This window comes from Heptranchias perlo, chromosome 13 (genome assembly GCF_035084215.1).
Source record: "Heptranchias perlo isolate sHepPer1 chromosome 13, sHepPer1.hap1, whole genome shotgun sequence".
Taxonomy (NCBI): domain Eukaryota; kingdom Metazoa; phylum Chordata; class Chondrichthyes; order Hexanchiformes; family Hexanchidae; genus Heptranchias; species Heptranchias perlo.
The window spans coordinates 51,259,520-51,276,359 of record NC_090337.1 but is presented as its reverse complement, the minus strand read 5'-3'; the positions used below and the strand labels follow the sequence as shown (position 1 = coordinate 51,276,359).

The following is a 16,840-nucleotide window of genomic DNA, read 5'->3' as shown; positions in this document are numbered from 1 at the left end:
TGGCCACCTGCTGACATCTACCACTCATGTTTGGTCGGCGGAAGCAGAAACTGGCAGTAGCAATGCGGGCAGAGATGAAAATGTGTCAAGGGGTCGTAACTACCTCTTCTGACCTCCGTTTACATTTATTCATCTTGTTGCTGGTGGCAGCTCCGGCGATAACTTGACGCTTCAGTTTGCCATGCGATTTTGATCCTGTTTTTGAGCACAGAAGGAACAGTAGAGTCATGAAAAATGGCCCCCAGTATGTTTAAATGGAGTAATATCAATTCTCACATGGAACACTAGAGGGTGGTGCTGTACTGCACCACACTGATACCAGAATCTGAGCTCCAGGTTGGAACTTTCTCAGTATCCCGCCTCCAAAAAGGATTTAGGTTCATTGGAAGACTGAGTTCATTAGGGACTAAGTTGGACTCAAACTCAGTTTTGTTGGTTGAGGGGAAACATGATACAAGTCTTCAAAATAATGAAAGGTATGCATGCAGTAGAAGTAAACAAACTATGATAGTACTGGAACGGAGAGTTCCAAGTTTATATCTTTGTGGGCTACATAGGTAGGTGCTATAGAGCCTCTGCAGCTACAGGTAAAGTTTAAATCCATATTACCATTCAATTCCATACTTCCCAAATTGCTGATTCTAAAAGATCCCTGTGTTCTGATTTAGAATTTATCCTCCAGTGAGGCAACTGTGCTTAAAAACAGTAGATTCCAAACCTCCAGGACCACAAAATTCAAACCAGAGAAACCAGCAAGTAAGAAATATAAATGGACGTAGGAGTGAGGGTTGCCTGAGCTTTGAGTGCTGATTGTTGAGGCTCATATGCTGCATGTCAGGGTCTAGCGCCACAGGCTGGCCACCTCTGCACTAGCAGACACATTCATAAGCCTTCAGCAAGTTTAGAGATTAAAACAGACTTTTTTTTCTCACATGGGCTTAGGGATATGTGGAACAAACTCCCAGAGAAGGTTGTTGATTTGGGCCCAACTGGAGCCTGATTGATATCTATTGAGGAAGGGGACTAAGGATAATAGAGACGTTTAGCTATGTTATTGGAGTTTTTTCTCTGGGAAGGTTAGGAAAGGAAATTAGTGTTCTCAGTAATTAGGTAATGATAGTCATGTGTGGACCTGTTTTTTTAAAAACTTTTGTCTTACACAATTGAAATGAACACCTTCTATTGGAGTAGTACAACTAATTAGATATCAGGATATGTTTTATTACTGCTGTATTAGCCCTGAACTATATATTTGAAAAAAAAATTAAATTTGAAACTCACTTTCAAGTGAGAATAAAAATTTAACACTACTTTTCTCCTCTTGTCCATTGTTAGGGCAATACATTTTCAGAGCCTACACGAGTTGTATGGATTCCATGTCACCATCAAGCACCTGTGAATTAACCTAAAAAAAATCACTAAAATTAATGAGGGTCAACTACTAAAATAGCTAACTCCTTTGTCAGACACCAATGTGCGCACTTGAGTCAGTCAGACTGCCAATCCATGTACAATTTGTGCGTCATTCAGGTTTCCCATCTGATTTTAGTCAGCAAAATTAAAATCAAGTTGTTGCATAAAATGTGTCTTTTCTGAGCTCGAAAGATAAAATTTGGAAAAAAAAGTAAAACTTGTCCTGCTCTACCCATCAACTATCTGTTCTGTTTAGAACGTAAGAAATAGGAGCCAGGAGTAGGCCATATGCCCCTCGAGCCTGCTCCATCCATTCAGTCAGATCATGGCTGATCTTCAACCTCAATTCCACTTTCCTGCCTGATCCCCATATCCTTTGATTCCTCTAGAGTCCAAAAATGTATCTATCTCAGCCTTGAATATTCTCAACGACACTGCATCCACAGCCCTCTGGGGTAGAAAATTCCAAAGATTCACAACCCTCCGACTGAAGAAATGCCTCCTCATCTCAGTCTTAAATGGCCGACCCCATATCCTGCAACTATGCCCTCTAGTTCCAGACTCTCCAGCCAGGGGCAACAACCTCTCAGCCTCTACCCTGTCAAGCCCCCTCAGAATTTTATGTTTCAATGAGATCACTTCTCATTCTTCTAAACTCCAGAGAGTATAGGCCCATTCCTCTCAACCTTTCCTCATAAGACAACCCTCTCATCCCAGGAATCAATCTAGTGAACCCTTGTTGCACCGCCTCTAAGGCAAGTATATCCTTCCTTAGATAAGGCGACCAAAACTCTATGCAGTACTCCTGGTGAGGTCTCACTAAGCCCTGTACAATTGTAGTAAGACTTCCTTCCTCTTGTACTCCAACCCCCTTGCAATAAAGGCCAACGTGCCATTTTCCATCCTAATTGCTTGCTGTACCTGCATGCTAACTTTTTGTATTTCTTGTACCAGGACACCCAAGTCTCTCTGGACACCAACATTTAACAGTTTCTCACCATTTAAAAAATATTCTGTTTTTCTATTCTTCCTACCAAAGTGAATAACCTCACATTTCCCCACATTATACTCCATCTGCCACCTTGCCCACTCAATTTAGATTATTTTAACTGTTTTACCTATCTAACACAACATTCTATTTATTGTTTCTTTTTTTCTATTTTGAAACATCTGAAATGTTTTGATTACATGTTTTCAGGCTTGCAATCTGTTTTTAAGTTTGGATCGGCTTTTTAAAAAAAAACGCACCCTTTGGCTAAAAGCCAGCTCCAAAAGCTGGATTTTCAGCCAATCAAGTGGTAAAGATGTAACAGTTGACTGGTTACTGTCATCGGCCTGAATGTGCCATATACAGACACATGAAAATAGGAAGGGCTGCAGACATCAGACAAGTAGTGGCCCATATAGTCCAATTTTGCCCAGGCAGATAAACTAGATTAAGTTTTTCTCCCCTCCTCCCCCTGCAATTAAAACTGTCTAAAAACCATGAAAACATTTTGCCATCTGGCAGCCAGTGAAAAATTCCCTAAGATTAATATCTTTTGAGCAGACTGTAAATGTGCCAACATCTTGGCCTGGTTTAAGACAATATCTTCATTGCATTACCTCACGGTTTTGTTGATTCTTTGGAAATATCTAATGTCATAATATTTTGCTTTACCTTGCCAGTAAGAGACAAAATCCCTCCTTATTTTCTATGGTGAGCTAAGGTTTCAGTTTCTCTGCCCCATTCATTTAAACACAATTCTGCGGCCCAGATTTTCTTGAAAATAGGCGCCATTGTAATAGTGCATCACTATTCTAGTGCAGATTTTCCAAGAAATTCTGGCATAAGTGACTTACGCCATTACTTATGGCACGCCAAAGTTTCCTGATCCATTCCTGGACATATTTTAATTAGAAATGAAGGAGGATATGGAAAGTTATCAGCGCGCTAGACGACGAAATTTATGGTGTACCTCGCCGATCTCGCCGTTGCAGGAAAATCTGGGTGGTTGTCTTATCCCAAAGCAGTTGATGTCAAGGAAGCTGATTTACCGTTATGCTAATGCCCATTACAAGTTCATGATACAGCAGATGCTCCTGTCAACTGCTGTGAACCTTTTGAAAATATTAAAGTTAAGATTAAAGTTTTGTGATGCAAGAGCCATTCAGTGACTTGATACAATTGCTTCACAAATAATCTCATTGTGCCCATCTGTTTAAATTGAGTCATGTTCCTGATTATTCTTGTTACCTTAAGATCCAGCGCCTTGAAATCCCACCATTTGCTAATTCTAATTGGATCTAGGACCATCTTGGTCTGTGTGGCTCAGAAATGGAGACTTTACCTCTGAACCGTCAAGGCAAGTGAGAAATCATTCCTATGATTGCTGCGTTTTCTGTTCTTCTGTCATCTGGATCCATCAATCCAACACTTCATTAACATCATCCCTTTCCATTTATTGCTAAGATTTCCATTCCTTTGAGGCTTGGAACAGTCACTTTATTTATTCCCAAATTTTGAATTCTATGATTGTGGCACTTGAAGTGATTTGATTCACTTCAAACTGAGTGCAAAAAAGTTTTCAGAACGTAGGTTTTTTGGGACCAAGTTAGCTCCTTTTTCTTTTTATTGGTCTTTATTTCATTTTTTTACAATTATGAGGCCCAACATCCATTCCCTGTTCCGCCCCTTCCTGGTTCCATGCTTTCATCCTCCCCACCCCGCAGCCATTAAAATATTGCAGTCCCTCTTGGATGGCAGTTAAGGTTATCCAACCGACATTCAACACAGAACCCAATCTGTTATCTATAGTAACTGAAGGACCATTATTCAAAGGATTTACATTCAGCTTTGTACCGATTGCTGCTCAATGAGTGGATAGTTACATTAGGGGTGAAATTGGTCTTTGGCAAAAAGCACGTGAGCACATTTACCGTCTGAATCCTGACACTAGCTGAATCCTTGACACCACTGGAATGGAAAGCTTTAGATCCTTGAATCTGACATTGATTTAGATGCAGTGTGCTGTACTCAAACTGGTTCTGTAGATTGTTCAGTTTTAAAAAGAAACTATTACAGCTGAACTCTTGCACCCCTTGCATCTAATAATCTCAGCACTGGTAATTTCCCTCTTAATATTTGCTTTTTAAAACATTTTTATGATTTGTCCTGCTGGATAATCAGCCACACTCCTTAGATTAAATACTTTAGAATTGACACGTGGTCAGGGACAGGAGAATGTGACTGCGAGTGAGGCAGGTACGGGGATCCAGGAGGTAATATTGTAGGAGCCTCAGTCCCTGAGCTTGTCCAGTAGATTTGAGGTTCTTGCAACCCTTGTGAACAAGTGCGGGGACAGTGGGGAGGATGAGCAAACTGACCACGGCACTGGGGTACAGGAAGCCGTTCAAGTGGGTGGAGTAAAAAGGAAGGTGGTTGTAGTAGGCAACAGTATAGTTAGGGGGATAGACACTGTTCTCTGCAGCCAGGAGCATGAGTCCCAAAGGCTATATTGCCTACCCGGTGCCAGGGTTAAGGACATTTCCTCCGGGCTGGAGAAGAACTTGGAGTGGGAGGGGGAGGATCCAATTGTCATGGTCCAAGTAGGTACCAACGACATAGGTAGGACTAAGAAAAAGGTTCTGCTGAGGGAGTTTGAGCAGCTAGGGACTAAATTAAAAAGCAGAAACACAAAGGTAATGATCTCTGGATTACCTGAGCCAAGAACAAATTGGCATAGGGTAAATAAGATCAGAGAGACAAATGCGTGGCTCAAAGATTGGTGTGGGAGAAGTGGGTTTCGATTCATGGGGCACTGGCACCAGTACTGGGGAAAGAGAGTTGTTCCGTTGGGATGGGCTCCACCTGAACCATGCTGGGACCAGACTTCTAGCAAATCGAATAACTAGGGAGGTAGATAGGGCTTTAAACTAAATAAGGGGGAGGGAGGGTCCCAGTGGAGAGAAATCTAGAATGCTAAAGAGAAAAGACAAAGAAGCAGTGCAGGAAAGTGATTGGGGTGAGGATAACCAGATTGTGTCAGGAAGGGACAGAGTGTACAAACAAAAGAGTGCACTAACAAATAGGGTCCGGGTAAGAAAAATGGTAATAAGACAAATAGGGCCATAGTTCCAAAAAAATGTTGAGGTCTAAAAAATTTAAAAAAGACAAATCTAAAGGCACTGTACCCGAATGCACGAAGCATTCGTAATAAAGTAGATGAATTAATAGTGCAAGTAGATGTAAACCGATATGATATCATTGCAATTATGGAGACATGGCTGCAGGGTGACCAAGGCTGGGAGCTGAATATCCAAGGGTATTCGATATTTAGGAAGGACTGGCAAAAATGGAAAGGAGGTGGGGTGGTGTTGTTAGTAAAGGATGAAATCAGAGCAATAGTGAGAAAGGATATTGGCTCAGAAAATCAAGATGTAGAATCAGTCTGGGTGGAGTTAAGAAGCGCCAAGGGGCAGAAAACAGTGGTGGGAGTTGTCTATAGGCCTCCAAACAGTAGTGGTAATGAAGGGGATGGCATCAAACAGGAAATTAGAGATGCATGTAACAAGGGTAATACAGTAATCATGGGTGACTTTAATCAACATATAGACTGGCCAAACCAGATTAGCAATAATACTGTGGAGGATAAATTCCTGGAGTGTGAGATTTTTTTAGGCCAGTACGTTGTGGAACCATCCAGGGAACAGGCTATCCTGGATTGGGTATTGTGCAATGAGAAGGGGTTAATTAATAATCTTGTTGTGCAGGGTCCTTTAGGGAAGAGTGACCAAAACCTGATAGAATTCTTCATTTAAGATGGAAAGTGAAGTAGTCCAATCTGAAACTAGGGCCCTAAATCTAAACAAAGGAAACTACAAAGGTGTGAGGAGTGAGTTGGTTATGATAGATTGGGAAGCTTCATTAAAACGCTTGATGGTGGATAGGCAATGGCCAACTTTTAAGGAACGAATGCATGAATTGAAACAGTTATACATTCCCTTCTGGCACAAAAACAAAAAAGGAAAAGTGACCCACAAAAGAATGGCTAACAAAAGAAATTAAGGATAGTATTAGATCCAAAGAGGAGTCATATAAAGCTGCCAGAAAAAATAGCAAGCCTTAGGATTGGGAGCAGTTTAGAATTCAGCAAAAAAGGACCAAGAGATTGATTAAGAGGGGAAAAATACAGTATGAGAGTAAACTTGCAAGGAACACAAAAGTGGACTGTAAAAACTTCTACAAGTACGTAAAAAGAAAAAGATTAGTGAAGAGAAATGTAGGTCCCTTGCAGTCAGAAATAGGAGAATTTATAATGGGGAACAAGTAAATGGCAGAGCAATTAAACAAATACTTTGGTTCTGTCTTCCCAGAAGAGGACACAAATAACTTCCCAGAAATGCTAGGGAACCAAGGGACTAGTGAGAAGGAGGAGTTTAACGAAATTAGTATTAGTAAAAAAAAAGTGCTGGAGAAATTAATGGGATTGAAAGCCAATAAATCTCCAGGGCCTGATAATCTGCATCCCAGAGTACTAAAAGAGGTAGCCATGGAAATAGTGGATGCATAGTTGTCATCTTCTAAAATTCTATAGATTATGGAACAGTTCCTGCAGATTGGAGGGTGGCAAATGTAAAAAAGGAGGGAGAGAGAAAACAGGGAACTACAGACCGGTTAGCCTAACATCAGTAGTTGGGAAAATGCTAGAGTCTATTATAAAGGATGTGATAACAGGACACTTAGAAAATATCAATGGGATTAGACAAAGTCAATATGGATTTATGAAAGGGAAATCATGTTTGACAAACCTGCTGGAGTTTTTTGAGGATGTATCTGGTAGAATAGATAAGGGCAAACCAGTGGATATGGTTTATTTGGATTTTCAGAAGGTCTTTGATAAAGTCCCACGTAAGAGGTTAGTGTGCAAAATCAAAGCACATGGGATTGGTGGTAATATACTGGCATGGATTGAAAATTGGTTAACAGACAGGAAACAGAGAGTAGGAATAAATGTTTCTTTTTCGGGGTGGCAGGCAGTGACTAGTGGGGTATCACATGGATCCGTTCTTGGGCCCCAGCTATTCACAATATATATCAATGATTTGGATGAGGGAACCAAATGTAATATTTCCAAGTTTGCTGATGACACAAAACTAGGTGGGATCGTGAGTTGTGAGGAGGGTGCAAAGTGGCTTCAATGTGATTTAGACAAGTTGAGTGTGAGCAAATACATGGCAGATGCGGTATAATGTGGATAAATGTGAAGTATTCCACTTTGGAAGGAAAAACAGAAAGGCAGAGTATTATTTAAATGGTGATAGATTGGGAAATGTTGATGCACAAAGGGACCTGGGTGTCCTTCTACATCAGTCACTGAAAGCAAACATGCAGGTGCAGCAAGCAGTTAGGAAGGCAAATGGCATGTTGGCCTTCATTGCAAGTGGATTTGAGTATAGGAGCAAGGATGTCTTACTGCAGTTATACAGGGCCTTGGTGAGACCACACTTGGAGTATTGCATGCAGTTTTGGTCTCCTTACCTAAGAGAGGATATACTTGCCATAGAGGTTCACCAGACTGATTCCTGGGATGGCAGGACTGTCTTATGAGGAGAGATTGGGTCAACTCGGCCTGTATTCACTTGAGTTTAGAAGAATGAGAGGGGATCTCATTGAAACATATAAATTTCTGACAGGGCTGGACAGACTGGATGCAGGGAGGGTGTTTCCCCTAGGTGGGGGGTCCAGAACGAGGGGACACAGTCTCAGGATACGGGGTAGGACATTTAGGACTGAGATGAGGAGAAATTTCTTCACTCAGAGGGTGGTGAACCTGTGGAATTCTCTACCACAGAAGGCTGTGGAGGCCGAGTCACTGAATATATTTAAGAAGGAGCTAGATGGATTTCTAGACACAAAAAGCATCAAGGGTTATGGGGAGAGAGCGGGAATATGGTATTGAGGTAGAGGATCAGCCACGATCATATTGAATGGCGGAGCAGACTTGAAGGGCCGAATGGCCAACTGCTGCTATTTTCTGTGTTTTTATCTAGGTTTAATTATGTCACATGAAGAAAAATGTAGTTTTGGTAAAAGGTAAAATGCAGGAAGTGTAATAAACCTGCTCTCTGGGATCGGCAGCTAGTGTGAGCGACTTCATCGCCCTTGGACTTCTTAATGCTGTACTCAGGCACTAAATCACACCACATCGAGGATGTTTTGCAAGATGTCACCGCATGCCAAATCACTTGGCTTAGCTGTATTTTACAGGGGAGATGCTCGATTGAGATTTTAGTGGAAGCAGCAGTAACAAACATTATGGTAAATTTGCAGATGGGCAGTAATCTGCTGGAGCAGATTGGCCGCCTGTTCGACAACACGTCCGATTTACATTCCAATGAATATGTGGAGATTCCGCCACACTTGCGGCAAAGTAACGCTGGAGGATGAGAGCGACTCTGAGGAATTTCCTGGCCTCTGGGTTCTCGTAAAATTATCTTTTTGTGTCTGAGTGCCTTCGTTAATGTTTTTACATGAAGGCTTCAGCCTCTTTCAAACATCCTGGACTTGAAATCAATATTTTAACCAACAGCTATCATGCCGTCAGCTTCACGCAGTGTGCGTGATTTCCCATTGTGCCTCAAGATTTTATCAGCACGGTTTGTCCTGTGACAACATTTTTGACTTTTTACTTCAGAGAAAGTCAGATGGAGAGCAGCTATCATTTCTGTTGTTTATACATTGCAGAACTAACAGAATTTATTTTCCACTGTGGCAAGCTCTTCATTTTGCTACACTATATAGTTAAAAATCTCTCCCTCTCTTCAGTTGAATGAGCACATAAGTGTTATGGGTAAAACCAATATGCTGGGAATTGCCTTGAGGGTTCTTCCGATCAGCCTACCTTCGGCAGAGGACACCGCATAAACGTTTCCGCCGAAGTTATGGTGGCCGATTGGGAGAACATCCCGAGGAAATTCTTGGCGATAGTTTTTTGAGGTAAGCTTTAGCATTTTTCTGAGTGATGATAAGTGATGTGCATGTGTGAGTGAGACAGAGTGTGTGACATGTTGCACCCGGATATCTGCAATCTCCCCTTCCCTACCCACCAGTGTGTTTCAGACTCATACTTATCTGCCATCCCGTTTGATCTGTTCCCATCTGTCAGATACTCCCCACCCCCAGCTCAGCCTGTAATGAACCTCAGAATTGTCAACAATTGGACTTTGCGGCCTCCGTAATAGAACATTCCAGCTTCAACACCGCACCCAACACTTAGCAGCAGAATAATACATTGTACCTTGTGTATAGTGCCCCCGTCATTATAAAATAGCAAATCATTCAAATAATGATGGGCAATGCCAAGGGACGTTTCTATATAAAAGGAAGACTATAAGGAATAAAGACTTTGCTGCTCAAAACAACACTCTTTGGTTGAATAGCTAGAACTTAGTAGTACAGAGTAGGGTCAATAATTAAACATTTTGAAGCATTGGGGTAGGTACTTAACTATTGAGTTCAACAGAAGTGAAAATGAAACTGTTTTATAATGGGTGGACGATCCGCAGCGTTAGTTTTACGCCGGGGGAACAGGTTGAAAATCTACCCCAATTGCGTAATAAATGTAACCCGAAGCTTCTCCATCCATTTTAAAAACTGCACTGTTCCTTTTTCAGAGTTACAGATTACAAGTTTCAAGGCTGATAATGTAGCAGCACTTACAGCCGACCTGTTTAAAAGTAATTGCCTTTTGTGCACGACGCGCCTCTGCACCACACAAAGTCTTCAGTCTGTGGCTGTTTCTTTGGAAATCGGAGCTCCTGATAGGTGAAATTGGAAACCAGCAAACCAAGATTATCAACCGTAACACATGCTTTTAGGCTTGGGATTTAGTGTTTTGTAATCTCTTGAAGTGCTATTCGTCTTGCTGAGTAACCAAAAGCCACTTTATAAATTGTTTGTACAGAAGTAATTTGAACACCCTGCTATGGAATATTCCACAGGTCTGTGACCTGGGATTTTTTTTCTGCAAGTCAAAATCTGTGAATAGTATCACTGGGAAAAGGCATTTAAACCTGTGGGGCCTATTGAAATGTGTGCAGTACTGGTTACTGCCACTAGAGGGAGAGTTCCTAATTTTTTATAGAGGGTCCTCTATTGGTAGAAATGTATTGTTATATTAAACAGATCCTGACTCGGGTCTTGGGCTAGTTTAAATTTTCCAGCCCTGAATCTTATGCCATTCTAAAGTGCTTGCTATGATGGAACATTTGGAAGTTCTGAATTACTTATGGTTTGCAGAGAAATGATTTGGGCACCTTGGTGCATTTGGGAACTCCAGGAATTGTATTAAAATTGATACAGGAGAGTAGTTTATGGTTATAATTCTCAAAATTATCCAGCATTACTCAGCTCACTAGGTAAGAAATCAATGTTAAAGTTACTTTTTCATGTTAAATATTTTATGCCAAAAATGAGTGTTCCGTACACTGGGGTGATTGTCACCATCAAATGCATCCTAAAGGCAGGAGGATAAGGATGTGCTAGATACCAACACCAGTACTACCTTTGAGTTGGGGATTGATGGAAATAGAATATCAGGGCGTACTGCCTCCCCAGGGCCATGTTTTAAAAAGTAAGTTAAAACCCAGTGCAAATGAAACAAGATTACTCCTGGATGTAATCCTATTGACTCAGTTTAGATTTAACTACTTTATAGAGCATAATCATAGCATCATGGAATGGTTACAGGACAGAAGGAAGCCATTCGGCCCATCACACTGTGCTGGCTCTTTTTAAGAGCAGTCCAGTTAGTCCCATTCCCCTGCTCTTTCCTCACAGCTCTGCAAATTTTTTCCCTTCAAGTATTTATCCAATTCCTTTTTGTAAAGCATGATTGAATCTGCTTCCACCACTCTTTCAGGCAATGCATTCCAGATCATAACTACTCGCTGCATAAAAAAGTTTCGCCATTGGTTCTTTTGCCAATCACGTTAAATCTGTGTCCTCTGGTTCTCGACCCTTACACCAATGGGAACAGTTTCTCTTTACTTACTTTATCTAAACCCTTCATGATTTTGAACACTTCTGTCAATCTCCCCTTAACCTTCTCTGCTCCAAGGAGAACGACCCCAGCTTCTCCCGTCTGTCCACGTAACTGGAGTCCCTCATCCCCAGAACCATTCTAGTAAATGTTTTCTGCACCCTCTCTAAGGCCTTCACATCCTTCCTAAAGTGCGGTGCCCAGAATTGGACATCCTACTCCAGCTGTGGCTGAACCAGTGTTTTATAAAGGTTCAACATAACTTCCTTCATTTGTACTCTATGCTTCTATTTATAAAGCCCAGGATCCCGTATGCTTTTTTAACTGCTTTCTCAACTTGTCCTGCCACCTTTAAAGATTTGTGCACATATACCCCCAGGTCTCTGTTCCTGCACCCACTTTAGAATTGTACCATTTAGTTTATATTGCCTCTCCTCATCCTTCTTGCCAAAATGTATCACTTTGCACTTCTCTGCGTTAAATTTCACTTGCCATGTGTCCGCTCATTCCACGTCCTCTTGAAGTCTATTACTATCCTCCTCACTTTTACTACACTTCCAGGTTTTGCGTTAACTGCAAATTTTGAAATTGTGCCCTGTACATCCAAGTCATTAATATATATCAAAAAAAGCAATGGTCCTAGTACCGACCCCTGGGCAACACCACTGTATACCTTCCTCCAGTCCGAAAAACAACCGTTCACCGCTACTCTGTTTCCTGTCACTTAGCCAATTTCGTATCCATGCTGCCACTGCCCCTTTTATCTCACAGGCTTCAATTTTGGTGGTATTGTGGACAGTGAAGAAGGTTATCTAGGATTGCAACGGGATCTTGATAAATTGGGCCAGTGGGCCGATGAATGGCAGATGGAGTTTAATTTAGATAAATGTGAGGTGATGCATTTTGGTAGATCAAATCGGGCCAGGACCTACTCCGTTAATGGTAGGGCATTGGGGAGAGTTATAGAACAAAGAGATCTAGGAGTACAGGTTCATAGCTCCTTGAAAGTGGAGTCACAGGTGGATAGGGTGGTGAAGAAGGCATTCAGCATGCTTGGTTTCATTGGTCAGAACATTGAATGCAGGAGTTGGGATGTCTTGTTGAAGTTGTACAAGACATTAGTAAGGCCACACTTGGAATACTGTGTACAGTTCTGGTCACCCTATTATAGAAAGGATATTATTAAACTAGAAAGAGTGCAGAAAAGATTTACTAGGATGCTACCGGGACTTGATGGTTTGACTTATAGGGAGAGGTTGGATAGGCTGAGACTTTTTTCCCTGGAGAGTAGGAGGTTTTGGGGTGATCTTATAGAAGTCTATAAAATAATGAGGGGCATAGATAAGGTCGATAGTCAAAATCTTTTCCCAAAGGTAGGGGAATCTATAACGAGGGGGTATAGATTTAAGGTGAGAGGGGAGAGATACAAAAGGGCCCAGAGGGGCAATTTTTTCACTCAAAGGGTGGTGAGTGTCTGGAACGAGCTGCCAGAGGCAGTAGTAGAGGCGGGTACAATTTTGTCTTTTAAAAAGCATTTGGACAGTTACATGGGTAAGATGGGTATAGAGGGATATGGGCCAAGTGCAGGCAATTGGGACTAGCTTAGTGGTATAAACTGGGCGACATGGACATGTTGGGCCGAAGGGCCTGTTTCCGTGTTGTAAACTTCTATGATTCTATGTGGCATTTTATCAAACGCCTTCGAAAGTCCATATACACATCAGCTGCATGTCCTCATCAAAAAACTCAATCTAGTTAGTTAAACACGATTTGCCTTTAACAAATTCATGCTGGCTTTCCTTTATTAATCCAAACTTGGCTCAGTGGCTATTAGTTTTGTCCCAGATTATCGTTTCGGAAAGTTTCCCCGCCACCGAGGTTAAACTGGTTGGCCTGCAGTTGCCGGTTTTATCCTTACACCCTTTCTTGAACAAGGGTGTAACATTTTTATTATTCGTTCATGGGATGTGGGCCTTGCTAACAAGGCCAGCATTTATTGCCCATCCCTAATTGCCCTTGAGAAGGTGGTAATGAGCCGCCTTCTTGAACCGCTGCAGTCTGTGTGGTGAAGTTTCTCCCACCGTGCTGTTAGGTAGGGAGTTCCAGGATTTTGACCCAGCGACGATGAAGGAACGGCGATATATTTCCAAGTCGGTATGGTGAGTGACTTGGAGGGGAACGTGCAGGTGGTGGAGATCCCGGATTTGGGAGTGCTGTCTCGAAGAAGCCTTGGTGAGTTGCTGCAGTGCATCCTGTAGATGGTACACACTACAGCCACAATGCACCGGCAGTGAAGGGAGTGAATGTTTAGGGTGGTGGATGGGGTGCCAATTAAGTGGGCTGCTTTATCCTGGATGGTGTTGAGCTTCTTGAGTGTTGTTGAAGCTGCACTCATTCAGGCAAGTGGAGAGTATTCCATCACACTCCTGACTTGTGCCTTGTAGATGGTGGAAAGGCTTTGGGGAGTCAGGTGGTGAGTCACTCGCCACAGAATACCCAGCCTCTGACCTGCTCTTGTGGCCACAGTATTTATATAGCTGGTCCAGTTAAATTTCTGGTCGATGATGACCCCCAGGATGTTGATGGTGGGGGATTCGGCGATGTTAATGCCATTGAATGTCAAGGGGAGGTGGTTAGACTCTCTCTCTTGTTGGAGATGGTCTTTGCCTGGCACTTGCCTGGCGCGAATGTTACTTGCCACTTATCAGCGCAAGCCTGGATGTTGTCCAGATCTTGCTGCATGCAGGCACGGATTGCTTCATTATCTGAGGGGTTGCGAATGGAACTGAACATTATGCAATCATCAGCGAACATCCCCATTTCTGACCTTATGATGGAGGGAAGGTCATTGATGAAGTACCTGAAGATGGTTGTGCCTCGGACACTGCCCTGAGGAACCCCTGCAGCAATGTCCTGGGGCTGAGATGATTGGCCTCCAACAACCACTGTAATCTTTTTGTGTTTGATATGACTCCAGCCACTGGAGAGTTTTCCCCCTGATTCCTGTTGACTTCAATTTTACTCGTGCTCCTTGGTGCCACACTCAGTCAAATGCTGCCTTGATGTCAAGGGCAGTCACTCTCACCTCACCTCTGGAATTCAGCTCTTTTGTCCATGTTTGGACCAAGGTTGTAATGAGGTCTGGAGATGAGTGGTCCTGACGGAACCCAAACCGAGTATCGGTGAGCAGGTTGTCAGTCCTCTGGCACCACCTCCATATCTAAGGAGGATTGGAAGATTATGGCCAGCACCTCTGCAATTTCCACCCTTACTTCCCTCAGTAACCTAGGATGCATCCCATCCGGACTGGGTGACTTATCTACTTTAAGTACAGCCAACCTTTCTAGTGCCTCCTTTATCAATTTTTAGCCCATCCAGTAGCTCAACTACCTCCTCTTTTACTGCAACTTTGGCAGCATCTTCCTTGGTAAAGACAGATGTAACGTATTCATTTAGTACTTCAGCCTCCATGTGTAGATTTCCTTTTTGGTCCCTAATTGGCCTCACCCCTCTTCTTACTATCCGTTTACTATTTATATGCCTATAGAAGACTTTTGGATTTCCCTTTTATGTTTGCCACCAGTCTATTCTCATACTCTCTCTTTGCCCCCTCTTATTTCCTTTTTCACTTCTCCTCTACTTTCTATATTCAGCCTGGTTCTCACTTGTATTATCAACCTGACATATGTCATATGCCCTCTTTTTCTGCTTCATCTTACTCTTTATCTCTTTCATCACCCAGCGAGCTCTGGCTTTGGTTGTCCTAACTTTCCCCCTCTGGGAATGTACCTAGACTGTACCTGAACCATCTCCTCTCTAAAGGCTGTCCATTGTTTGATTACAGTTTTGCCTGCCAATCTTTGATTCCAATTTACCCGGGCCAGATTCATTCTCAACCCACTGAAATTTGCCCTCCTCCATTTGAATATTTTTGCTCTAAATTGCTCCTTGTCCTTTTCCATAACTAATCTAAACCGCATGATACTATGATCACTGTTCCCTAAATGTTCACCCACTGACACTTGCTCCATTTGACCCACTTCATTGCCCAGAACTAGATCCAATAATGCCGCCTTCCTCGTTGGGCTAGAAACATTCTGATCAAGAAAGTTCTCCTGAACACACTTCAGAAATTCCTCCCCGTTTTTGCCCCTTGTATCATTACTATCCCAATCCATATTAGGATAGTTCAAGTCTCCCATTATCACTACTCTGTAGTTCTTGCACCTGTAAATTCTCTGTAATTTCCCTGCAAATTTGTACCTCTATGCTCTTCCATATATAATGAATATATGAAAGGGACCATTCAGGGAGGCAGTGCGCAAGGTTTGTTTTGGGACATTGATCTATACAGATATTTGACAGAGAAAGTTTGTTGAAAAATGCTATACACTACTCTCTCACACATCCTTCAATCTTTGGCATCCACCAGATGAACTGCAATAGTCTCCTATGTTCCTACGCACTGAATACTCCCATCTTTGTACAGTTCTGTTGTTATTGGTGTCCCGGTGCTTTATGGTGCAGCACAGGCACCACATCCGCAACATAAAGTTAGCACACTGGGAGATCCTGATTTTTGTAAGGCTTTTCTTGGATATTCTTTTAATGAGAATCAACAAATGGATTTACTTATATCTCCCCACTTTGGATGGCACAAAAACCAACTGATTTTTTAAAAGTTTGTTACATTGATTGCCAGATTTTCTTTTTCTCCACCATTGCTAATTCCTGGCATCTGTCCCTGTTCCATTTTCTCATTTTATCCCTCTCATTCTCATTCTCTCTTTCCATCTCCTTTCTTCTTCTCGTTCTCTCATGTTCTCAGTCTCTCCCCCTTATTCTTTATCTATCGGTTTCTCATTCTCTATCTCCCTTCCTCACTGTCCATCCTTGCCTTCCCTCATTCAGCAATTCCTGATATTTCCTCCTCTCCTGCCTCAGCTGCTTCACTCCCTTTCCCCTGCCCAACAAGCCAATACTCCCCCCTAGGCTTCCTCCTGCTCTAGCTCTGAACCTGCTGAACCTCTCTCTCTAGCTATTCTCCTGTGCCCTTTCCGAGCTCATTTCATCGATGAGACCCACCTCCTTCTTGACCCCATTCCCACTAAACTGCTGACCACCCTACTCTCCTTCCTGACCCCCATGCTAGCTGATATTTCAGGAACTGCCCTCTTCCCTTTCAAAGCTTCAATCATTACCACCCTCCTCAAAAAAAAAAGAAACATTCTCGACCCCTCTATCTTTGCAAATTACCGGCACATCTCCAACCAACTCATCCTCTCCAAATCTGTGAACACATTATTGCCTCATAAATCCGTGCCTATCTTTCCCATAACTCCTTGTTTGAATCGCTGTAATCAGATTTCCAACCTTGCTGCAGTACTAAAATGGCACTAACTAAA

The 16,840-nt window shown here is 42.4% G+C and overlaps 1 protein-coding gene across 11 annotated transcripts in view; it reads left to right on the top strand.

The window, feature by feature from the left end:
- Nucleotides 1-16,840, top strand: part of LOC137331588 (beta-galactoside alpha-2,6-sialyltransferase 1-like) — a 156,726-nt gene that overhangs the window by 111,435 nt on the left and 28,451 nt on the right. The window lies entirely within an intron of this gene.